The following is a 25,463-nucleotide window of genomic DNA, read 5'->3' as shown; positions in this document are numbered from 1 at the left end:
TATCCTGGCAAATTGACCTATTCGCACAAATCTGTCCATTGTGACTCCCCTAAGTGGATCATTAGGTGCCCTTTCAATATGTGCAGCTTCTTCACATAAAGCTTGAAAATGAGCCTGCCATAGCATAAACTGTGATTGTGTCATAATTAATTGAAAAACATTTTTCATGTCCTCTTGTAACAATAGTCCTGAACCCCAAATATAATTAAGCACTTGTTTTGTAGGCTCCCTGTGTATTCCTGCCTCATTTACTGTACTACGTAATTGCATTAACAACTTCCAATCCAAGGGAGCTATTGTTATCTGCATGCCTTTTGCAGTAGGAGAATATGTAACCGGAAATGTCTGCTGTTCAACTATTGAGTGTCCCTGTAATTTTGCAACAAAATTTTGGTCCCCAGCTGCTATTGCTTCCCCCATGATTTTATTCCAATCTCTAGCCTCAATTTCTACTTTTATCTTTGCTTTTTCCTCAACTTCCTCATCTGAAACTTGCTCAGTTTGCTGTTTCATTATGTCCGTGGGAGAGGCAGAGGGCTCTTCTAAAGAAGGAGACTGAACAGCTGCGTTAGAAACAGATTTTTGTGGCATTGTAAATTGTGACAGAGTTGGTGGATCTGGAAGATTATTTCCTCCAAAAACATACATACCAGCTTGTGCAGTTCGCTCTGCAGCAAGAGGTTTACCGTCTAAATGTATGGACGCAACAGCAGCAATTTTTTTTCTCTGCCTGATATGCTTCAAAAGAGTTAAATATAGCCTGCCAAGGCTGAACTAGCCTTTTAGCCATCTTATCTTTCCGAATGATCTCCCAAGCTAAACAATCTCCTAGTTTTTTCCATTCCTCAACTGTAAAAAGCTCCTCAGGAGCAATAAAAAATCCTTTCTCCCTAGCATAGTCTAATAACTTTACGAAGTCCTTCTTATAATCTATTTCCTCCTTTTGCTTTTCTGAAAAGCATTTAAATAAATTAAAAGCCGCTTGTCCTGTCTGCTTAGCCATAATTTCCCCTTTTTTAAAAGATTTTTTAAAGTAATGAAGGGGGCAGCTCAGGAATCAAAACTTGATTTGCGTGCGCACCTTACATTGCAGCCTTTACCACAGTCATGTGAAACGCTGTACGGCAGCGTAATCGGGACAGCAAGCCTCTGGAATGTGGAGTACCCAGGCACAGAAACCAGCAGTATGCCAGCATACAGGAATCTTTGCCTTCCAAGCGCTGCAACTAGGAGCTTCCCCACTCGCTTACCTCCAATGGTGTGGTGGAACGAGCCCTATGGTAGAAGGCCTTAGGGTCGGAAGCCACTTGTTCGGGCGCCACTGTGGGGGTGCGGAGCTGCTCGTGGAGGAATAGCGAGGGGATCAGCCAGCCAATCAATGTGATTGATAAAGCATAATCCAACATTTTTGAGAGCATCAGACAGTTTTATAGCCCAAAATAGCATAAATCAGCATTATTCATATTAGTACAATCTTATTGGTTTTTGTACGTCTTCTCTTATTATTGGTTATTGCAAGTGTGAGATAATCACGCCTACTGAATTTCTAGCCAAAAATTATACGTGCTACCTTGCTGCTCGTCTTGGCTGCTACTTCCCTTATTCTTATACTTATTGCTATATAGTATCCGTCCCAGGGTTATACCTCGCTTGCTACGTGCTTCCCTGGAAGTTAAGGCCTTGATTGAACAATGGACATATGTATTACTTATCGACTAACACTGCAGATTATGCTAGCTCTATTGCTTTTGCAAAAGTCTCTTAAAAGCAAACACTGCTGTTCAGCAAAATCTGCTTAAGAGCAAGGCCTAGCTACTACTTAGCAGGAGCTGCTCTCCTGCAACAAGGCCTCAGCCGAGCCATATCCACAGTTGTGTCCATGGCTTTCTAACCAATTCTCAACACAGCTGAGTATTGGTATTAGACCAATATTCATATTTTGGTAATCCAAGCCTGCAACAGCTCATTCTTCTGTGTGCCCAAACCTCCTAAGGAGGCATTCAGCATAATAATCTCTTGGGGAGTGCTTGAATCACCTCTTCTCTAAACTAAGAAAAAAAAAATAAAAATTCTCTTGATTAAAAAAATGAATCATGAGGTACACTTTGAAATCTCCCTCCTTAACAGAACTCCAAGCTTTCTGCAAGCAGCTGCACAAGCCCTAGAGACTTGAAGACAATTGAAGGAAGACAAACAGCTCCTACACGCTTTTTGTATTTCAATGAGTTCCACAGTGGATTTGGGGCTGAGTCCAGGAGCCCCAGGCATTGAGAGAAGGTTGGAGAAGCTGCTCAAGGAGTCAGAAGCAAAACTCCAAGTTCCTTGGAGCATCAGTGGCCCCACTGAGGGCAGGGACTGCCAAAGGCTCCCCAGGCACTGGTGAGAGCAGATCCTTGAGGGCAGGATTGCAGGAGCCAAAGGCTTTGAGCAGGAACTGCAATGCTGAGCAAGGCCTGGGCTGGTTGGAGGCAGCAGAAAGGCCAAGGGCTGAGCCCAGGCCTAGCCCAGCAGGGCCTGTCCCTCACGGGTGGCTTGGGGCTGTTCCTGGGGCACTGGGATGGGAGGGTCAGCAAGGACAAATGTCATCAACCTGTGTTACACTCCAGATGATCATGGAATCAAGGGCCAGTGTGATACTGTGGGGCCTCATGGAGACAAGAGGCCATTGTGAGCCTGCAGGACTTAACACCCCAGAACACTGAAGTGCTGGGGGTGACCAAAGGTCTTTTTACTCGAGCTGGGTGCAGAGGAGAAACACCAAGCAGATATTTTCAAGAGGTCAAAATGACTCAAAGTTTTACTGGCAAAGTATAGAAAATCAAGGAATTGTGTAGGAGGATTTAATATAGCATCAACATAAAACACTTATCGTAACAGGAACTTCATTAACTTAGTCCATTTAACCTAGAAACCTTTAAACACTTAAGTTGTTGAGGTGCCCAAAACTGTTCCATATCAAGAGCATTAGAGGGACAGGAAAGAAAGAGAGATAGAAAGACAGAAGCTCTATAGAAAGACACACACATGGCTACCAGCTCCTGGGGTTCCAGTGTGGGTGAGACACAGCCCCCAGCAGAAGGCAGGGTACAGACCATGGGCTCAGTGCCTGCTTTGTGTTTTGAGCCCCTGGACCTTTGTGGGCCTCCCCCCAGGTGGGACTTGTGATTGCTCAGGCAATCAGAGCCTGGGTCAGCACCAGCCCACTGTGTGACTGACTGACAGCTCATCCCGAGGTGTCTGGGACATTGATCTCATCCAGCCTCTGACAGCGACCATGGTGACACTGCGGAACCTCATGGAACCGTGGGTCAGTTGTGACAATGCGGGTTTATGGACACCATGGAGACACCATGGAACCTCATGGAACCAAAGAAACAATTGTGACATTCTGGTGCCTCATGGAATCCAGGGGATCATTGTGAAACTCAGGGTGCCTGTGGAACGAAGGGTCAGTGATGAAGCTGTGGGGCACAAGCACACGAGGGGCAGGAGGGCAGTGGCGCAGAGACACAGGAGCAGCACTGGCAACACCAAGTGCTGCTGCTGTTGGGCACAGCTGCTGTTCCAGCACTGATCTGCCCCAGCTCTGCACACAGACATTGCTGCTGCAGCTCCAGAGAAGGGAACAAAAGGGTCATCTCTGGAGAAAACTTTGCTGGGAGATCCTTAATTCATTTAAAGCCAACCAGGAGAATAGACCCTCATCAAGACAGTCTGCAGCCGCAGCAAAGATGGAGAAAATATATTGAGAGATGGCACAAGTAAAGGTTTTTCTTTGCGGACAATATTAAAGAAGAAAAATAAAGAAAAAGATTCTCCAAAATTTAACCAATGAGAACTATCAAACATGACTTTTATTACAAGTAATTTTCAAGGTTGCCCAGCAGTTTAATGTTCCTGAAAACATACAGTCATCAGTGTCCAAACTGCAGCCTTGAGCTGCTGGTTCCTCAGGCTGTAGATGAGGGGGTTCAGGGCTGGAGGAACCACCGAATACAGAACTGACACCACCAGATCCAGGGACTGGGAGGAGATGGAGGGGGTCTTCATGTAGGCCAGTGTGCCAGTGCTGAAGAACAGTGAGACCACAGCCAGGTGAGGGAAGCAGGTAGAAAAGGCTTTGTGCCGTCCCTGCTCAGAGGGGATCCTCAGCACAACCCGGAAGATCTGCACATAGGAGAAAACAATGAACAAAAAACAACCAAAGACTAAACAGACACTAAGAGCAAGAAGCCCAAGTTCTCTGAGGTAGGATTTGGAGCAGGAGAGCTTGAGGATCTGTGGGATTTCACAGAAGAACTGGCCCAGGACATTGCCATGGCACACGGGCAGGGAAAATGTATTGGCTGTGTGCAGTAGAGCATTGAAAAAGCCACTGGACCAGGCAGCTGCTGCCATGTGGGCACAAGCTCTGCTGCCCAGGAGGGTCCCATAGTGCAGGGGTTTGCAGATGGACATGTAGCGGTCATAGCACATGATGGTCAGGAGGAAATACTCTGTTCCAATGAAAAAGGCAAAGAAAAACACCTGTGCCACACATCCTTCATAGGAGATGTTCCTGGTGTCCCAGAGGGAATTGTGCATGGCTTTGGGCACAGTGGTGCAGATGCAGCCCAGGTCAGTGAGGGCCAGGTTGAGCATGAAGAAGAACATGGGGGTGTGCAGGTGGTGGCCGCAGGCTACAGCGCTGATGATGAGACCATTGGCCAGGAGGGCAGCCAGGGAGATGCCAGGAAGAGGCAGAAGTGCAGGAGCTGCAGCTGCCGTGTGTCTGCCAATGGCAGCAGGAGGAAGTGGCTGATGGAGCTGCTGTTGGACATTTGCTGTGTCTTGGAATGGGGATCTGTAAGAAAAGCAATCATGGAATTGTTCAGTTTGGAGAGGACTTTAAATATCCCAGCCCAGCTTGGTGGCACTTTCCCCCCACTGCCTGCCCAGGGCTATGCTACCTGGAGCTGTCTCTGCCAGCAGCTGCTTCCCTGTGCCCAGGGCTGGGCCCTGCTGGTGCTGCCACAGCCCAGCCCAGCTCTGGGGGCTCAGATGTACCCTGCAAACCCCTCCCAGCACAGGGCACTGCTCAGGGCCTGCGTCTGCAGGCTTTGATGTCAATGCCACAGTAACTCTGAGGAGGCTGGAAAAGCGACAATGATGTTGCCTGTAAGGGGCCCTGTGCTGATTTTGTTCTTTTCCATGTCTATTTGGACTTGAGATAATTTGTTTTGTTTTTTTTAAATTTTCTCAACCTGAAGTGAGCAAGGAGTATCAAAGCGCAATTTCCCATCCAGGCAACTGAGAACACTAGATTAAAAAAGCAGACTTTTCCATTTTTGCAGCCTCTGACTTCCTTTGCTTCCTGTACAATCTAATTGGAAATGTTCTGTAGTTAAATGTCATGCTGGGAGCAGCAGTCCTGTACAATGCAGCATCCTCACCACACAAAAACACTTCCAAGCCTTACCAGCTGTCTCCTTCCACCCAGACCCTGTCCCCCAGTGCTGTGAGCAGCTCCCAGGGCTGGCTGAGAGCTGTCCCTGACTGGCAGCAGAGTCCCTGCCCCAGCACAGTGCTCTGGGCTGCAGGATCCTGCTCTGCAGCACAGCCCTGGGCACCCCTGGCTGCTCTACACAGGAGAGAATCAGAGAATGTACTCACAGAGTCTGTAGGCATTGGGATGTTCCAGCTTTAGGAGATCACTGCAGGAGCTGCTGCTACGTTGTCCTGCAGCCAGAGGCTTCCTGTGTCAAGGGCTGGGTGTGATTCTTCCCCAGTCACTTGTGAGCATCTTCCCAGCCCTGACTGATTGAAGCTCTCAGTCCCTCTGAGCTGCACCCAGGGTGGCTGTGCCCCAGCCTTGCTGGGCTCTGAGAAGAGCTGCTCAGCAAAAGAAATGTGCTTTTGAAGCTCTTCTTTGTTTCTAGCATCTCCCTCTCTGCCAGGAGTGCAGCCCAGCTGAGCAGCACAGACACAGCACAAGAAATTTAATGACCCTCTTGGGCTTTGTGCTGAGACCCTAAACATCCATCTCTGAGAGGGTGATGAAGAAACCTCTCAATAATCTCAAATCAGATTATAACTCTAAAGTTTCTTAAAGTTTTAATGGGTCCCACTGAGGGACACAACTGAGAAATTATCCCCAAGCTTCATTCAGAGCTGAGGAATGCAGGCAGAGATGACAGGTGGAGACAAAGAGAAGCCAAGTCTTGGTGCCCTGGGGCACAGCAGGGTCTGTGCCACCAAGGGCTGTGAGGACACACCTTGTCCTGAGGCTCTGGGGCCTCCTGGCACAGCCCCAGCGAGGCTGGACACTGTCACGCCTGTCCTGCCCTCAGCATCCCCCCCACATCCCAGTGGCCTCAGGGATCTGCTGGGACCAGTCCCTGGGCAGCCTTGGTCAGGAATGGCCCTGGGGGCTCCTTTGTGCTCCCAGGGACTGCAGGTTTTTCAAAGGACTTTTGATTTTGGTTTTGCCTTGGAGTCTCTGAGAGCTTTGTGCAATCATGGCCTCCAATTATCTGCTTTAATTAGTCCCTTGAGAGGCTTTGTCAGTAATGATACTCAGTGGGCTCATTAATTCTTCAAGGTACTCAGTTTTTTAAGGTACTTGGAGTTTCCCTTTTGACACCAACTCTTTTAGTAGTTTATGCAATCATGCAGAACCCTGCATGGACAATTATCTACTTTTAGGAGTGCCTTAAGTGCATTGTATATTGTCACTCACTAGGGCTCATTAATACTTTGAGATACTCAAGGTTTCAAAGGTTCTTTGACTCTCTGAGAGGTTTTTTTTTGCAATCATGGGCTCCAATTCCTTCCTCCAAGGAGTCCATGAGCAGCCTGTGGTGGGGATGGATCTCAATGGGACCCATTAATACTTTGAGACCCTTTGGGTTTTTCTTCTGACTTGGACTCCTGGAAAGGTTTGTGCAATCTCCTCTCAGGCCTTGAGGTTCAAGGGCTTAGCATCAAATGCACCACCAGGCTTATTGGGATCAGGAAGTCCTGACAAACTATGGCTTTGCCTTGAATTCCCTCTGGTCTGCTGTAGTTCATGGAAGGCTTCCTAAAATACTTATGGATAAATACTTCAATGATCTTCTAAACAAACCACATTCCCATCTTAAAAGGTGTATTTTATAAATCTTCTCTTCAGAGAAGTGACTGCAGCATTCTGTGATTGATGCTGATCCAGGGTCTTTCCTCAGAAGGTGAGAGAAGCTCAGAGAAGCTGTGCCTTGAGGTCTGACCCAGTGTGGACAGCCTTGCTCCACATTGCCCAACCCCATTCTGTCTTTCCTCACTCATCTGGGACCTGCTTTGCTTGGAGAACTGGCTGAGCTCAGGCAAACAGGGGTTTTCCTGGTTACTTTGAAGCAATCTAAAACTCCTACATTTCGCCACTGAAAACAGACACACTCACTCCCCAAGTGTGTGCCAGCCCAAGGTGCCACCAGGGAAGTTCCCCTTCCCCAAGGCAGAACCCTTCAAGGAATGTTTGAGACCTTTGCACTCCTTGGTTCCCTGAGGCTTTGCAGTGTCACAAAGGCTCCTTGGTTCCATGAGATTCCAGACTGTCACAATGAAGATTTGGTTCCATGGGGAACCAGATAATGCCATGCTTTAGTCTTTCCCTAACGTACTCTCTGGTTATAATCAAGTTAATGGACAAAGTAAAGAAAATGGAATTTTTGTAGATACAGGAGCAACATACTCGGTGTTAAATAAAGCTTTAATGCCTGTAACAGATGTGCATGTTATGATAAAGGGAGCAACTGCTTTGGAGTTTAGAGGACCACACTTTATTTCAAAAATTGTACTGCAAATTAGCCACCAATTGCACATAGATTGAGAGCGTCATACCTCATATCACTCTCAGTCAAGTGGTCAAATAGAAAAAATGAACCACTTGATCAAGCAACAAATTATAAGTGTAGGACAAGAAGCAAAATTACACTGGCCCTAGGCTCTTCCTTTGGCATTACTGTAAATTCCAACTAAACCAAGAACAAAAGAAAAGTTCAGCCCTTTTGAGATACATAGAAGACCATATAGGGAACAGGAGGGAACACCAATAAAGGTAGGGGAAGAAACTCTACGTAGATACATGATAGCCATAAGCAAACAGCTCCGAGAAATTAAAAAATATGTGGTTGGGGCTCAAAGCAGAGAACTAGATGGGCCAGTACAGACATACAGCCTGGAGATTATGCCTATATTAAGTCTCTTGCAGACAAAACTTTGGAGCCACAGCAGGAAGGACCAATCCAGATGCTTCTCACCCTTTTACTGCAATGAAGATCAAAGAACAGAGTGCCTGGATTCACCACACCCAAGTGAAAAAGGCTCCAGAAGGCCCTTGGAAAGCAACACTGGGTGATAATGAGCTAAAGCTAAAGCTTACTGGGGAAAAAATGAATAGATCGTAGGTGAAAATGTTGGTTTTGCTTGTGACAATCCAGGAAAGTATTCCTAGCCAGAATCAAGCAGGTATCACCTGGAAAGCTGTGGCTTTTACGATCATAATCATGACTATGAGCTACAGGGGTTGTAAATATCTGTTTGTCCAGGATGGATTCCAAAGAGGAATAAAACCCATCTGAATTGGTAAGGAATGTTGTGACACACACTTAAATGACTACCATGAACTTGGGCTTAAAATAGAGGAGTGTGAAGCCGAGGCTTTTAAAGTTTATTACAATATAACTCAAGTTTATGTTAAATCTCAGAATGAAGCAACCTTACCAACACAGACACTAAAAATCCACATCACTCAAGCCCTAGCCATGCCCCTTAAGCCTGACCAAAGATTTATGAAATTGGACCATATGTGGTAAGGAATGTGGGCCAACAGCAATTGCTGTTTAACCCAGAATGGTCTCTCAAGCGTGTTGAACTGCTAATGCAGATCATTATTTCAAAAATTCAGCCAGCCTGTTCCCCTTTTCTGAAAATATCCTTTGAGAGCTGGACAGCCTGAAGAAATAGATTCACTTTTAAGACAGAACACAAAGACATGTGATGGAATAATAGATATAGGATTAAGTGTCTTAAATGGAATTAATTCAGAAATATTAATGAGCAAACTGGACACTGTGACTAGTGATTTGGCAAAAATAAGGCAGCCCTTACAATCATCTTTGTTATCATTAGGAACCCATCAATGGCAAGTTTCAAAGGTATTGTCAAATTCGAGAGAAGCTGAAGATCAAGGCCACAATCTAATAATGAAAACACTTGGTGTAGCCCAGGATAATATGTCTTTAGCTCTTAGTTGTATACAGGCACTGTTGTGGATGCAGTCAACAGCCACTTTGATCATAAGAGACGAAGCAAAGGCCTTTATCCAATCGAAATGTGAAAAGCCATATGGGATCATGCCATGAATTTGGAAAGGAAACTGCAGTCCTGGTGGACTATGGTAAATTTCACTTATGACCCCATCACTAATGTGGCCACTGCCTTTGTACTCACTATACATAATGCCACCATTTATATTTTCCACCCTATTATTGTTTTAGGATTAAATCATGAAAAGACTGTACTCCACTGCTCTGAACATAGAGCATGGGCCCGGATGGTAGACAAGAAATGACACACTGTAAATGTAGAATGTTGTGTCACCCTGGAACAATTCCTTTGTGAAAGCAACACTATTGATGCCCAAGACATATGCCTAGGTACTGAACAAGGTGTATGTCATTTTGAGATCCATCCAGACATCATTGAAAAGACTGTGAAGGAAATCAAAGGGAATGGAAAAAAGGTTTTAATAACTGTCCACCATGATGTTAGGGCATTGCTCCCAAATTTAGGAATTGCACAATGGCAAAAGCCATTTTATGCGTCTTAGCCAAAATAGAATTGATTTCTAACTCAACAGCATATGCCTGAAGAAGACTACAAACTGAAATAAACTCACTAGAAGAAGTAGTCTTTCTAAACCCCACGGTGCTAGAAAAGATAACAGCCAAATGGGAGGAGTTTATATTCTAATTTAAAGCAATTGTTTCACTTCTATAGCTCAGTCACAGCAAATAGCAGAGGACATCCATACCATTTGGCAACATGCAAAAAGGCTCCCTGAAGTGACCAAAGGCATTACATCTTGGAATAAACATTTGTGGGAAACTCAAACATCTTGGCTAGCTAATCTGAACTGGCTAACACAACTTTTTGTGGGAATTTTAGGAACTGGAATACCAATCCTAGGAACCTGCATGAAGAGCCAGTGTGGTATTGTAAATCAACTACCACCACGTATCACAAATGGAAGCAAAACAAAATGAGACACAGGATTGAAACAGGTAAGTATTTTGAGACCACAACAAGGCTATAGATGCAAAAGAAATTGCAAAGGATATAAGAAAGGGCTGGATTGATGTGAGGCAATGTGATAATTGAGCTACACAAAACCTGTAGCTGTGCAGGAAGTAGTTACGTGGTAATAGGGTGTGTGAATGAAGCACTTTTCAAAAATCAGCAAACTTAGCAGAACAAGCTAACTGCAAAAGCTAACCACTGGCTATTTGAGCAGACAATCCTACAGAGTGTGCCCAGGAAGCAGGGGTTGAAAGTTCAGCCCAAAGAAAATTTATGAGCCTTCATCCAAAATGATGAGCAGCAGGCTGACGACCACCTCCTTCAGAAACCAATGGATGTGCTACAAGGGCTCACATAATCGTGTCATTAGAAAATATGTTGCAATATGAAGGTTAGGAAAGAATAATGTGCACATTAAGTACAAAAATGTATACAAGCTAGTACTGTGCAAAGAATGCACGGGTGAGTTTGTGGTGGAGCAATGCCCCTCACTCCAGCATCAAATAAACAAACACCTGCCCCATGGGCCTTATATTATGGAGCATTGATTTCTTGCCTAATTTTCAGGCCTCAAAATGCAGTGGATTTCAGCATCATCCTGCCCAGGATGAACATTGGTCCAAGCCTTCATCCATATTTCAGGTTGTGCAGGAACACTGCGGACTTCTTCCCACTCTACCTGGAACTGTGCAGCAGTGCAGAACTTCAGCTCCTACAGCCCCTCCATGGGAGAGACTTTAATTCATCTAGGAAGTGTTTCCAAAAGCCATGTGTGCAATCCTTGTTTGGTTTCCTGGGAATGTTGGAATTAATTTGGCTTTTCTTGCATGTGTTTGCTGATGTTTGCATTTGGAAATAGACAAGAGATTGTTTGAAGCTTTATATATTGCTCTGGTTGAACTTCCCTGTTTGTGGCTCTCCACCACCATGCTCAGCAGGCACCCAGTTGTGTTTGGACATGAGCAACCACTGCCAGACACACAGCAACTGGAGCATTGGACATCAGAGATTGGGCTAATGTTTTTACTGAAACACAAGGAAACATGACAGCGTGTGGGAATTGCAGGCACAGAAAGCTCTCAGGGCCTTATGCATACAGGCTCAGTGATGGAGATGGATACAGTGTTTGACCTAAGGCCTTGGAGAGAGCTTGGAGAATTAGGACAGTGAAAACAAAGCAGACATGAAACAAAAATATAAGTTCATATTTTAAGAGGAATTATGTTTTACGCAAATGGAGATATGCATTATGTGAGCAAAACAATAGGTCAAGTAAAAGAGTAAAAGATTTTAAAGTTTAGGAATAAAACCTGTTACAAAGCTAGCTATTAATTTAAGATGTACCAATGTAGGTTTGTGAAGTGTTACATAATTGGCCAAAAATGATGCATTGCGGCAAAGCCACAAGAAGTAAAACAAATATTAATTAGTGTAAAAAGATGTTACCAGGTTTTGTAAAAGTATGTGATTGGCTGAAAACCTAACATAAGGCATTGTAACAGGGAATCAGATGGATTCTGATTTTATGGCATTAAATGTAACACTTTCAATGTCTCACCTTTCTATGAGACTGATGCCATGAGGCAATACACCATCTTTTAAAAGTCTTTCTTTCAGTTGCCCCCTCTCTCGTAATTTTGATCTCCCAATAGCAGTGTGTCTGTACAATCCTATTGTTCTGTGAAACTTGGCAGCTGATGATGTTCTGGTGCCATTGCTAATCCCTTCCCCAAAAAAAACAATTTCAGGACCAACAGCTTTGACCTCTTGACAAAAGCCTAGGGTTGCCAGCAGTTGCTGCAGGTGCTCCTGCCAACAGCCCCTGTAGGAAGGAGCACAGCTTCCAGTGCAGGTGGGCTTTGGACCCTCTGGCACAGAAGCCCCTTGGGGCACAGGTCTCTGGGGCAGGAGTCAGGCACCAGCATTGCCAGGGGTCAGGGAGTGTCAGGTCTGCTTGGGCTGGGACTGCCACACCTGATGATTTCAGTGCTCACCAGACCCCAGGGGTCAGAGCAGCATTTGTGCCCTGCCTACATGTTCCTTGCCTGTGTCACACCCGCGCATTTAGGATGGTTCACCAGCCAGGACGTGTCCCCAGGAGGACGAGCAAACCATTCTCCTGTGGGCAGTAGAGAGAGCTTTGGGCTCCATCTTGCAGAAGGTGCAACATCAATTGAGCAGAGCACGCAGGAAATAGCCTTGTGGGTGAGGCCGTGGCTGGCTCTGCTGCTAGAGCTCTGAGGAGAGCTGAGTGGAGAGGCTCTCTGCCAGCTGGGGCCACCTGAGCCAGCAGGGATTCTTCGTTCCTTTATGATTGTTTTTTCCTTCTTTTTTGTACTTCCTAGGACATAAATATAGAATGTGTTCTAATATCCAGACTCCCAGGAGCTTTCTTTTCATGTCCAGTGTGTGCAGGAGACAGGGGAAGAGGGGAAAATGGGTCCTTGCACTCAGGAGGCTGCCAGGCATGTGTTGGGGAAGGGAAGATGGCCAGAAGCCCCTTTTCCTTTGGTGGTTCTGCTGCAGCCTTAACGCTGCCGGCCGAGCAGCTGGGCAGGGGCTGGAGCTGCACGGATTCCCGCAAGAGTGGTGCCTGGAGATGGCCACAAGGCCTCCCCCAGCCAGGAAGCACCATCAGTGTCCTCCTGCCCGAGTGCTGCTCCCTGGATTGCTGAGGGCTCCCAGGTGCCTCTTGCTCCGGCTCCTGCAGAGCTGCGCCAGGGTCACGCCACTGCCGGGCAGGTTGACGGGGCTGAGGGAGACCCTGAGGGGACGGGGCACTGGGACACTGCCAAGGGATGAGGGGCTGCGGAGCCCTGATGGGACAAGGCCATGGCAAGGCACGAAGGCCATGTGGGTGGGAGGGAGTGGGTGGCAGGAGCTTCCAAGGGGACAGGAGGCCCCTGAGGGGCCAGGCTGGTGGGAAGCCCTGAGCAATTGGGTGTCAGGGGCCATAAGCAGCCCCCAGGCAGCCACCTTGTTCCTGTGCCCTGGCTGCTCCGGCGCTTCCCCAGAGAGTCTGCCATGCATGTGGCTGAACCCTCAAGGCTGGGCACAGCAAAAGGCTGGGGACACCCCCGAGGGGCCCAGGCCTGGTTGGCTGGGGCAAGGAGGCCAAGGGAGCCCTTCCAGGGCACGGTCACTGGGGGCTGCCAGAGCAGTGGGCAGAGGCAGGGCTGGCGGCCACAGAAATGAGACCAAGGCCCCCATGACACAGAGCTGCAGGCCCACAGAGCTTCTGCCTCCATGGGCAGAGTGGCCATGTCTCCTAGAGCAGGGCTGCTCAGTCGCTGCTGCCCCAGCAGCTCTGGGTGCCACAAAAACAGCACCAGAGCCAGCACAGCAATAGCAGCACCCAAACGCCAAACCTCCTCCACGAGGCATCCGCACCGGCCAAGATGCCAAAGGGCATACTGTGGGGACCAGCACGTGCTTTGGCAAAAGGCTTCAGCAGAATTGGCCACAGTGGTTTGCTCTTGACTTGCCAGCCTCACAGCAGCCCTTGGCAGCTGCAGCTGCAGCCTGTGCCCCCAACTGACTCCAATGGCCATGTTTGAGGGCAGACTCCCCTTCCACAGGCAGGCGTCCCAAGGCAGCGGCAACCGTACCATTGTGAGAGGGACACGAGCCCTGCTCCTCAGCTGCCATGACTCTCCTCCCTTCAGGCACCTTAAAAACATGTGCATGATCTTCCAAACTAAATACTGGACGGGCTTGGAACAAAGGAAGGAGCAGGAGGTGCTTAAGAAAAGCAGGCACTTGTGGCCGACATTCAGGGCTGGAGGGAAGCACTGTGGTGTCTACTGAGGAGGTGGCCCACTTCACAGGCTCAGGCTTTGCTGCCAGATCCTGCTTTGCCCTTGCTGGAGGCTATTCCCTACCAATGCATGGCCCTCCATTGTTCCCGGATCATGTCTGGTGGATCTGTGGCAGCAAATCTGTCCCATGTGCATCTAACAGCAGAAGAGGGCAGGACATATCAGCTAGCAGCACTTGTCTTGGCTGCTCCTTCAGGGGGCTGGCACCACCATCAGAGACACAGAACAGTTTCTCCTCCCAGACTTATCCCTAGCCTCTGCACCTGCCCAGGTGGCTGCCTTGATGTTCACTGGGGACCTCCCTGTTTGTGACCATCTATTTCCGTCCATTGTTCAGAAGACACCCAGTTGCATTTGGATGTGAGCTGCCATAGGCAGACACACAGCCACTGGAGTGTTGAATAGCAGATGCTGGGCCAACTCCTTTTTTTCCCCAAATGCAAGCAAGACAGAAAAGGAAACAAGGCAGCATCTCTGTGGAGTCTCTTTGTCCTTTGAAATTCAGTAGGTGTTGGTGTTTTTGTGCTACTACCAATGCCTTCCACGAAAAAAAGCATTCCAGGAAGGAGCAACATTATCTGACACATAGCAAGTGTTGCCAGCATGTGCTGTAGTTGCTCCTGCCAACAGCCCCTTCAGGATGGAGCACAGTCCCCAGTGCACCTTGGCTTTGGCTCCCCCTGACACAGAATCCCCCCCAGGGCACAGGTGTCTGGGGCAGAAGCCGGGCACCAGCGCTGCCAGGGCTCAGAGGGTAGCTGGTCTGCTTCAGCTGGGACTCTGCCACTCCTGCTGATGACAGTGCTCCCCGGCCCCTGGGATCAGAGCAGCATTTGTGCCCTGGCTCACATGTTCCTTGTCTGTGTCACACTGATGCATTTAGGACAGCCACCAGGCGGGATGTGTCCCAAGGAGGCCGTGGCATCTCCTGTGCAAGGTCCCGTGCCCTTCCCATTGTATCTGCCTTGGCAGCCACGGGGACTCCTGCTGCCTGAGCCCGCAGAGCAGGGCAGCGTTTGCTGATGGTTTGAGCCGTTCTTAAGGATCCTGTCGGGTAGTCTGAGACTCTTGGGGCAAGGCATTCCATCACACATGGGCCACTCTGAGGGGGGCTGTGGCAGCCCCAGGCAAGTGGCAGTGTGTCCAAGTGCCCTTTGTGACACGGTGCAGCATGGTCACCATGGCATGGAATGGGACAGCGTGTCCAAGGGCTCATTGTGACATGCAGTGACACAGACATTGGCGGTGATGTGGACACGCCACAGTGCTCGGTGCATGCGACAGGACAGGATGGGACAGAGCGCTGACATCAGGAGCCCCCGCACAGTGCACTCGTTCCTTGCTGACCCACAGCTTTTCCCAGGTGTCACACCTGTAGGTGACCTTGAGGCCAGACCACAGCATTCGCTGACCTGTGGTGGCAGCGTGCAGCAAGGGCCTGGGCTGAGCCCTACTGGGCCAGGAGGGCAAGTGGCCACAGGTCTGGCAGTGCCGTGGGCAGGGAGCTGTGCCACTGGGCAGAGCTGTGACAGGCTCTGTGTTCCCAGGGCTTGCCGGATGCAGCTTGAGGGGGTAGCAGGAGGAGCTGCAGCTGATCTGGAGAGGTGATTAAGGGCAGTGGGCTGGCAGCAGGACTGGTAGGAGGAGCTGCAGCTGATCTGCAGAGGTGATTGAGGGCAGTGGGCTGGCAGCAGGACTGGCAGGAGGAGCTGCAATCCCTGCCCTGGCTGTGGAGGGCTCTGCTCCCTGTTCGGATGGGGGTGGCGTGGGCAGAGCACACAGAGATTTCAGGTACTCATGGGGAATTCGTGGCCAGTAGCTTCGGGCTGATCCCAGTAGTCCCTGATCCCTCCTGGCCATGGCTAGAGAAGGCTGGGATGGCCCTGGCACAGGGATCTCCTCGTGTCCCTGCACATCTGGGGTCTGACCGTGGCTATATTCCTCTCTTCCAGCCCTTGAAGCCATGGCAGACACCAGCCTTGCTGTCCAAAGCCTGGCAATTCAAACTTTGTTTATTCTCAGGGCAGCAGAGTGGCCTCCGATCTCCATGTTCAGAGACTGCGAGATCAGCTCTGCCAGGCATGGGAGACTCGTCTGTCAGGGCTTGGCTGGCTGCACTGCTGAAGTTCTGTGGAGAGCTGATCTGGGAGGCTCTGCTTCTGGGGGCCACCTGAGCCAGCAGGGATTTTCTCTTTCTTCAATTGTTCTTTTCTTCTTTGTGTTTTACTTTAGTGTAGAAATAAAGGATGTATTAGAATAGACAGAGTCGCAGGTGCTTTCTTTTGGTGCCCAGGGTCTGCAGGGCATCAGGGAAGAGGGGGAAAAGGGTTCTTGTGCTCAGCAAGCTGCCCAGGCATGGAGTGTTGCAGGGAAGATGGCCAGAAGCCCCTCGGCCTTTGGTGGTTCTGCTGAAGCCTTTGTGTAGGTGACAGAGCGGGTGGGCAGGGGCCGGATCTGAGGGGATCCCTTTGGGACTGGTGCCTGGTGATGGTGCCCCCAGTGCACGTGGGCTTGGCTCCCTCTGGCACAGAAACCCCTGGGGCACAGGTCTCTGAGGCAGAAGCCGGGTACCAGTGCTGCCGGGGCTCGGGGGGTGGCAGGTCTGCTTGGGCTGGGACTCTGCCACTCCCACTGATGTCAGCGCTCTCTGGACCCCAGGGGTCAGAGCAGCATTCATGCCCTGGCCCACACATTCCTTGTCTGTGCCCTTGGGTTTAGGATGCCCACCAGCTGGGACATGTTCCCTGTAGAATCGCCCCAAACTGGGCCAAGAGAAATTTGCGAGACAAAGTCCAAGAAGTGGGTGTTTGCTTTATTCACTGCTCCAGGTGCACAGCGATTACTCCTCCTAACAGTGCACACCCAGGCACACAGAAACTACAATATGTGGTTATATTTAATGCACATTCACACTTTTCCTTAGAAAAGGTGTGGTTATGCAAATTATGTCTTAAAACTCACTATTTTCAATAGCATTCGTGAAGCACAGGTGCAGTGCTCAGGTGCTGGCACTGAGGAAGGCTCTGTGTCTGAGTTCCTCAGTGGTCCCCTGATGAAGGCTGGACATCTTCATCGTGGTGCCCTTTTCGCATTTCTCCTCTAGGCACGTGTAGTCTCTCGTTAACTGTTTCACACGGACCTGCTGTCCTGTAGTCTTTCTGAGGCTTCTCTCTTGCAGGTGCCCTCCAGGAACAACTGCAGGATTTGCTGAGTGGGAGATTTTCCAAGGCATCTCTCCTGCAAGAAGCCATCAATCCAGTCACTGATGGAGTAGAGACCCCCAAGAGTGCCCAGGCTGGCCTGGGTGATGGAGGAGGAAGAGAGCCCTGGAGCTGCCCCAGCACAGGAGACTGAAGAGGTGGAGCAGTTCCAGCCAGCACAGGAGGGTGAGTGGCAGAGCTGGGCCTCAGGCTGGTGCCTGCATCCAGCTTGGTCCCATCCCATCCCATCCCATCCTATCCCATCCCATCCCATCCCATCCCATCCCATCCCATCCCATCCCATCCCATCCCATCCCATCCCATCCCATCCCATCCCATCCCATCCCATCCCAGGTGGTTAAAGGTTGAATTTGATAGTCCAGGGTGGAGCTGAAGTTCAAGGTTGGATTTGGTAATCAAAGGTTGTATTTGAAAGTTGGTTTTGAAGGTCCAGGTTTGGGTTTGGTGGGCAACGCTGGGAAGCAATGGAATAACGGCATTCCAGGCACTGATAATTTAGAATCCTCTTGCTCCCCTCCCAGATTTCCACTAAAGCAATGGAATTACAGCATTCCCTACATCAGGAATTTGGAATTCTCCAGCTCCTCACCCAAATTCCCATGGAATAAAATTATTATGGGCATTGGGAATCTTGAATCCTCCAGTTCCCATCCCATATTCAAATGGAATAATGGCAATTTAGAATCCTCAATAAGCCATCCTAAAATTCCATCAAATTCCAAAGGAATAACAGCATTCTGGGTGTCGGGAATTTAGAATACTCCAGTTCCCCACCCAAATTCCCATTGAATAGCGGCATTCCAGGCACTGAGAATTTAGAATCCTTCAGCTGATCTCCCAAATTCCCACCAAAACCATGGAATTACAGCATTCCAGACATAGTGAAGTGTTAATCCTAAAGTTCTCTTCCCAAATTCCCATGAAATAATGGCATTCCTGGTGTTGGGAATTTTGAACCCTCCAGTTCCCCTTCCAAATTCCCATGAAATAATGGCATTCCAGGCATCAGGAATTTCGAATCATCCATATGACCTCCCAAATTCCCATGGAATTGTGGCATTCCGGGCATTGAGAATTTAGAACCCTCCTGCTTCCCTCCCAGATTCCCACTTAAACTATGGAAATACAGCATTCCCGACACTGGGAATTTAGAATCCTCCAGCTCTCCTCTCAAATTCCCATGAAATAATGGCATTACAGGTGTCAGGAATTTCCAATCGTCCATATGCCCTCCCAAATTCCCATGGAATGACAGCCTTCCTGGCATGGGGAATTTGGAATCCTCTAGTTCCCCTCCCAACTTCCCATGGAATTATGGCATTTTGGGCATTAGGAATTTGGAAATCACCAGTTCCCCTCCCAAATACCCACTGAATACCAGAATTCTGGGCTCCAGGAATTTGGAATCCCCCAGCTCTGCACCCAAATCCCCATGGAATAACAGTATTCAGTGCATTGAGAATCTTCAATATTCCAGTTCTCCTCCTCAATTCTCATGGAATAATGGAATTTTGGGTGTTTGGGATTTAGAACCCCTCATACGCCCTCCCAAATTCCCACTAAAATCCCATGGAATAACAACATTTCAGGTGTCAGGAATTTCAAACACTCCAGCTCCTCTCACTAATTCCCGTGGAATAACGGCTTTCTGGGTGTGAGGTTTAGCACCCTCCTGCTTCCCTCCCAGATTCCTACCAAAACTATGGACTTATAGCATTCCTGGTGTCGGGAATTCAGAAACTTCCAGCTCTCCTTCCCAGATTCCCACCAAAACCATGGAGCTGCAGCATTCTGGGCGTCGGGAATTTTGAATCCTCTAGCTTCCTCCCAAATTCCCATGGAATAACCATATTCCAGGTATTGGGAATTAGAATCCTCCAATTCCTCTCCCAAATTCCCAATAAACTGCCATGGAATAATGACATTTTCCAAATTCCCACCAAAACCATGGAATTGCAGCATTCTGGGCATTGGAAATTTCGAGTTCTCCAGTTCCCTTCCAATTTCCCATAGAATAGCAGCTTTCCGGGATTTTCAATTCCTCCATGTGCCCTCTTAAATTCCCACAAAAGCCTTGGATTTACGGCATTCGAGGTGTTGGAAACACTGGGAGTCAGTGGGACCTGCTACTCTATACAGGGGGAATTGGGGATGACTGGGACCATGCTGAGAGGGACTCGGATCATGTATGGAGTGACTGGGACTGTCCTAGGGGCAACTGGGGGACACTGGGATCACACTGGGAGGAACAGGGAGCAACTGGAACCATGATCAGAAATACTGGGATCATACTGGATCATAGTGGCAGCAACTGGGATGCACTGAGGATAAATGGGAGGGGCTGTGAGCAACTGGGATCAGTGTGGAAGCAGCTGAGGACACCTGGGATTGACTGGGAACATGCTGGCAACAGCTGGGATACACTGGGAGAGACTGAAACCACAGTGAAATGGGAGCAACTGGAACCACAGGGGATGATAATGGGAGCAGCTGTGCCCATGCCACAGTCATACTGGAATCCTACTGGGAATGGCTGGGATTGTACTGGAAGTGACTGGAATAGTACTGGGAATATCTGAGAATGACTGAGATCACACTACAATCAGACTGGGAGTGACTGGAAAAGTTCTGGCCATAACTGGAACCACACTGGGATTGACTGGGAACAACTGGGGCACTCTGGAAGTGACAGGGAGTCACAATGGGCATGACTGGAATAATACTGTGAGGATTTGGGAGTGACTGGGGTCATACTGGAGATGACTAGAACCATACTAGGGGTGACTAGGGGTCCTACTGGGATCATCCTGGGAGCCACTGGGATTACAGTGAGTGTGAGTGGAACCTGACTGGGGGTTACTGGGAGCTACTAAGCCCATGTTGGGAGGAAAATGTGGACACATTGGGAGCAACTGGCATCAACTGGAAGGTACTGGAACCATGCTGAGGGGACTGAGGCCAGAACAGGGATCATACCAGGAGCAACTGGGAATACAGGACACTGACAGAAACTGGGGTCAGGCTGGACACAACTCGGCTTACCTGGGAAAGACTGGCATCATTCTGAGACAACTGGAACCTAACTGGGACAACAGGGATATAATGAGAGTGTCTGTAACCATACTGGGGGGACTGGAACCAGGCTGGGGGCAACTGGGAGATAGTGGGACAATGCTGAGAGAGACTGGGGCTATTCTAGGGATCATCCTGGGAGGAACTGGGAACAGCTGGAACAATTTTGCCAGCAACTGGGATCATCCTGAGATCACAGTGAGAGCAGCTGGGTCCATTCTGGGTGAGACTGGGGTCACACTGAGGGTGACTGGGCTCATACTGGGATGGACTGGGAGTGGCTGTGAACAACTGGAATCATGCGGAAAGCAAATGGAAAGAAGTGAGAGTGACTGGCAGCATGCTGGGGGTGACTGGGATATACTGGGAGAGACAGAGAGTCAGAGGGATTATACTGGAGGCTACTGGGGTCATGCTGGCATTGACAGGGAGAAACTGGGACTATACTGGGGCAAGTGGGAGAACTGGGAACACAGTGGAGGAAAATGGAAGGAGCTTGGAGAAACTGGGACTGTGCTGAGGGGAAGTTGCATCATCATAGGGAATGACTGGAAGTGACTGGGTTCATCCTGGGGGGGCTGCGAGTTAGGGAGCTCTGAGCTCGCGCGCTTCATTCGCTTCTTCTCCTCCTGCTTCTGCTGCCACTCTGCCTCTTCCTCCCTCCATCCTCCTCCTCCCCTCCTCTTCCAAACCCCAAACTGGGAAAGGATGGGACAAAGGAAGGGCAGGAACTGTGAGGGGAAGGATCAGGCCCAAAGCGCCGCACAGTCCTAAAAGGGCCCGTTAGGCCAAAAATCTCCCTAAAGCCCCTCAAATGCAGCCTAAATCCACAAGGTTTGGCCTAATATCAGCCAAATGTGCCTGAAATCCACACAAAGATGGTCGAAAATCATCCAAATTGGCTTAACATAGTCCAAAAGGGGCCTAAAATCCAGCCTAAAACTGCCCAGTTTCGTAGGAAATTAAGCAAATGGCCCTAAAATCTTTGGGACCAAGACCGAGACCAGAACAGGAACTGGTAACAGCTCCAAGAATGAGACCGAAATCAGAGTGGAGACAGAGACTGTGGGGAATGAATCCCCAAATGCAAATTTTTCCCTACAAGGTGTCTATCCAGCAGTTGTTGCTGTTGATGTGTGCCTGCCCAGTTGACTATAATTGATGTTTGTGTTGACTCTTTATTGTTAATGTTTTATGCCTTTTTAAATTACTAATGCTCCTAGCTGTTGGTCCCTTCCCCTGTCCCAGGATCTACTCTTGGATCCACGCCCACCTCCACTGTCCTCTCCAAAATGGTGTTACAGCAAGTACTCATGGGATAGCATTCAGTGCTAAAAACCCCTAAAAGCAACGAGCCACTATAACATCTGAGACTAAAAAATGGCACTCCCAGGTTGAGGAAACAGTGAAGAAGATGAAATCACCCACCAAAGCTTTTTCCCCTTGTTACCATGACGTGAACAGCACTCGGCCGGCATGACACCCCTAGACCAAGAGCCACCAAGTGTCTCCCCAGGGACTCTCCCAAGGATGGCAGCCCTGGCTCTGCTGCACAGCAGAGCTGAACTCCTCCTCCTCCTCCACACTATCCATTGGGACCAGCGGTGCTGTGCACGACCCCTTGGGCCCCACCCAGAGCTGATTTTCAATAAAGGCCTTGAAAAAGGAGCTGGTCTCCTGGTCCATTCATTACAGAGACAAAGACTGGGAGCCAAACCGACACCAGAACTGAGACCAGCACCGCTCCAGAACTGGAACTGAGACTGGAACCGAGACTGAGACCGAAACCAGCGCCAGAACTGGCACTGGGACCAAGACTGAGACCAGCACCGACACTGGGATGGGCACCAGGAGAGATCCAGGACTGCTCTGGTGTTGAGGTTTGGTTAGCAAGTAACGGACATGGCTCAGCTGAGCCCTTATTAGCAGGCCATGAAAATGGCTTTTCTAAGAATTCATGGCAAGAATTTAGCTGCTAAACTGCACATATTAGCAAGGTTAGACTATAGCAGCCTATTCATAAAATTGATACTACCACAGCTAGAGGATAAGAGAGAAGGAAGAGATAGAAAATTTGTTGCTATATAGAGGATAGATGTAGTAGGTTTGCTGCTAAAAAGCACGTATACAAACATAGCTAAAAAAGTAGAAGGGGTGGGAATCTCACGCTTGGAAGAGCCAATAGTAGGAGAGGCGTATGTACCTAAAACCAATGAAATTATGCCAAATATGCCTAAGTCATTGTATTTTGGATTAAAAATGTAGATGGTACCTTCAATAAATGGAACAATGCTTTATCAATCACACTGATTGGTTGCATATTTCCCTCACCGAAGTTCCTCCACATGTGGCACCCGAACAGGGACCCTGCAACTCTGCCACTCTGCACGACCCACTGCTGGAGGTAAGCGAGCTGGCAAGCACCAAGTAGCAGCGCTTGGAGGGAAAGGATCTCTGTATGCTGGCATACTAACGGATCCCGTGCCTGAGCCGCTCCCGATAAAGGAAGCTCGCTCTCCCGGTTATGCCGCTGATCAAAGGCTGCCATGCCTGCACCTTAGCAGGTAATCGGCTTAGATTGCTAGACTGCCCCTTTCGTTCTTTTGTAAAAAGGGAGGGATATGGATAAGCAAGTAGCATATGATTTATTTAAATGCTTTTTGAAAAGCAAAAGGTAGAACTTGATCTTAAAAAATTTACTCAAGTTGTTAGACTATGCTAAAGAAAAGGGCTTTTTTACCAACCCAGATGACTTTTTCAAAATTGAGGAGTGGCAAAATCTAGGGGATTGTTTGTATAGAGCAGTTATAAATAAGGATAAAGTAGCAAAAAAGTTGTCTCAGCTCTGGCAGGTCATAATCAATTGCTTAGAGGCATATAAGGCAGAGAAAAAAATTGCTGCTGTTGCCTCTATGGCAAACTGCTCACTATGCTATCCACCATGGGACAAAATAAACCCCCTGCTGCACAGCCAGGGATGTATGTTTTTGGAGGAGACAATCTTCCTCAAGCACCGACTACACAACAAGTTTTATTACCTCCTAAGTCTGCCTCTGAAGCAGCGCCCTCTGCCCCCCCCTCGCTGCTAACACGGCAGGAGGAGCTGCCTTCAAAAGAGACAGCTGAGTTAGAAAAGGAAGCGGCACATTACTGTGATAATAAGGTGCCAAAAGACAGAGGTAAAATCAAGGGTAGAGTGGAATGGGGCGAGATTATAAAAAAAGCAATAGCAATGGAGAAAGGGATTATGTGTCAAAATTACAGGAGCTGAGTGCAACACAGCAAGCATTTCCAGTTGCATTTACCCCTACCGGGGAAAATAGAATGGTAGCAATAATAACTCCTTTAAATTGGAAATTGCTAATGCAGCTTCGTAGTACAGTTAATGAAGCTGGCATGCATGGGGAACCAACAAAGCAAGTGCTTAATTATATTTGGGGATCAGAGTTATTGTTGCAAGAGGATATAAAAAATGTTTTCAAACTAATTATGACAAACTCACAATTTATGCTATGGCAGGCTCATTTCCAGGGTCTTTGTCAAGATGCTGCACTTATTCAGAGAGCACAGGATGATCTGCTTCATGGGACCACATTACAACAGTTCATGGGGATTAGTAGATTTGCCACACCCAAGAGTCAAGCTTTATTAGGGCCAGATGTAGTAAAAGAGGCAATGCAGTAAGCTCAGATTGCATATTATAAGGTTAAACCAGAACAAGGGGAATTACCATCTTATATGAACATTAGACAAGGTCCACAGGAATTTTCTAGTTTTGTTGACAAACTTACTGCAGCAATAGAAAGATCAGGGATATCTCTATTTATGCAAGGAGCTCAACTTAAAGAGTGTGTTACACAAAATAGCAATTCCCGGGTAAAATCAGTAATAGCTACTTTACCAGGCAATTGGGAAGTAGTAGAGCTTTTAGAACGCATGAGTAAGATTCCATAGAGAACTCAGGCTATGTTAGTTGAAGCAGTAAATAATTTGACATCAACCTTAAAAGAGGGTCAGTCTCAGAGTCAAGCCTTTGCCGCTGCACTGGCACCACTAAAACCACCTGAATTCCAGAGTGCTGGCAAGCCTCATTCAACCAACAGTCGCTTTAGATGTGGTCAATCTGGCCATATACGCCGAGAGTGTTGGATTACAAATGTGTGGTGCCATAACTTTCAGCTCAACTCTCATTCTATTGAAGCCTGCAGACAGAAGACAAAAAACGGACACATGAGCACAAGGGGATGAGGCGCCAGGACACCAACTGCGGCCCAAACCTCCCAGGATTCCAGGTGGCCCCTTCCTGCTCCCAGCCAGAAAACTCCAGCCAGCCACAAGAGGCAGCCTCGGCTTGGACTTGGCAGCAGCAATAGACATTGTATTAAAGGATACTAAGATGGTAAAAATCCCTACTGGAGTGTGTGGACCCTTAATGACAAATGGACAATTTCATGCAGCTTTGTTGTTGGGTAGATCCTCAACCACCTTACAGGGTTTGACTGTGGAACCTGGAGTTATCGATGTGGACTATACAGGGGAAATTATGATCATGGCTCGTACACGTTTTTCTCCTATTAGTATCCCTGCAGGAAGCCATATAGCTCAGCTGGTCCCACAGCAGTAACTGAAAAAGGAGGCACAAGGACCTGTGTGAGGAGCTGGTGGATTTGGATCTACAGGAGGCTTGGTGCTACTGACCCACACAATGGAGCAATGTCTGGTAGTGGAAGTTGTCTTATGGTATGGCCCTCAATAAAAACAGCTTCCAGCCTTATTGGACACTGATGCAGACATTACTATTATTGCCCGGCATCACTGGCCATCTACCTGCCCTCTACAAAACCGCTTGGAGGATGCTGAAGGGGTCAGTGGAGCAGGACGGGTCCAGAAAAGTTGTGAACCAGTATCCATTACTATTGAACAAAATACGGTATCAACTGTAGTGACAGTAATGGACCTCCCTACTAGAGTACAAGCATTAATCAGGTGAGATGTGCTTTCTCAAATGGGACTGGTGCTATGCATGGACAATGGC

General features: G+C 48.4%; 1 protein-coding gene and 1 pseudogene across 2 annotated transcripts in view; one reads left to right on the top strand and one right to left on the bottom strand.

Annotated features, from left to right (window-relative positions):
- Window positions 1-25,463, top strand: part of LOC306815427 (class I histocompatibility antigen, F10 alpha chain-like) — a 235,813-nt gene that overhangs the window by 37,290 nt on the left and 173,060 nt on the right. The window lies entirely within an intron of this gene.
- Window positions 3,889-5,685, bottom strand: LOC306815418 (olfactory receptor 14J1-like; annotated as a pseudogene). Its single transcript has 2 exons — window positions 5,653-5,685; window positions 3,889-4,843 (listed from the first exon to the last, which is right to left on the bottom strand). The product of its transcript is annotated as an olfactory receptor 14J1-like (transcript).

This window comes from Erithacus rubecula (genome assembly GCF_903797595.1).
Source record: "Erithacus rubecula genome assembly, contig: scaffold_132_arrow_ctg1, whole genome shotgun sequence".
Taxonomy (NCBI): domain Eukaryota; kingdom Metazoa; phylum Chordata; class Aves; order Passeriformes; family Muscicapidae; genus Erithacus; species Erithacus rubecula.
The sequence above is the reverse complement of the archived record's forward strand: the minus strand, read 5'-3'. Positions and strand labels throughout refer to the sequence as shown.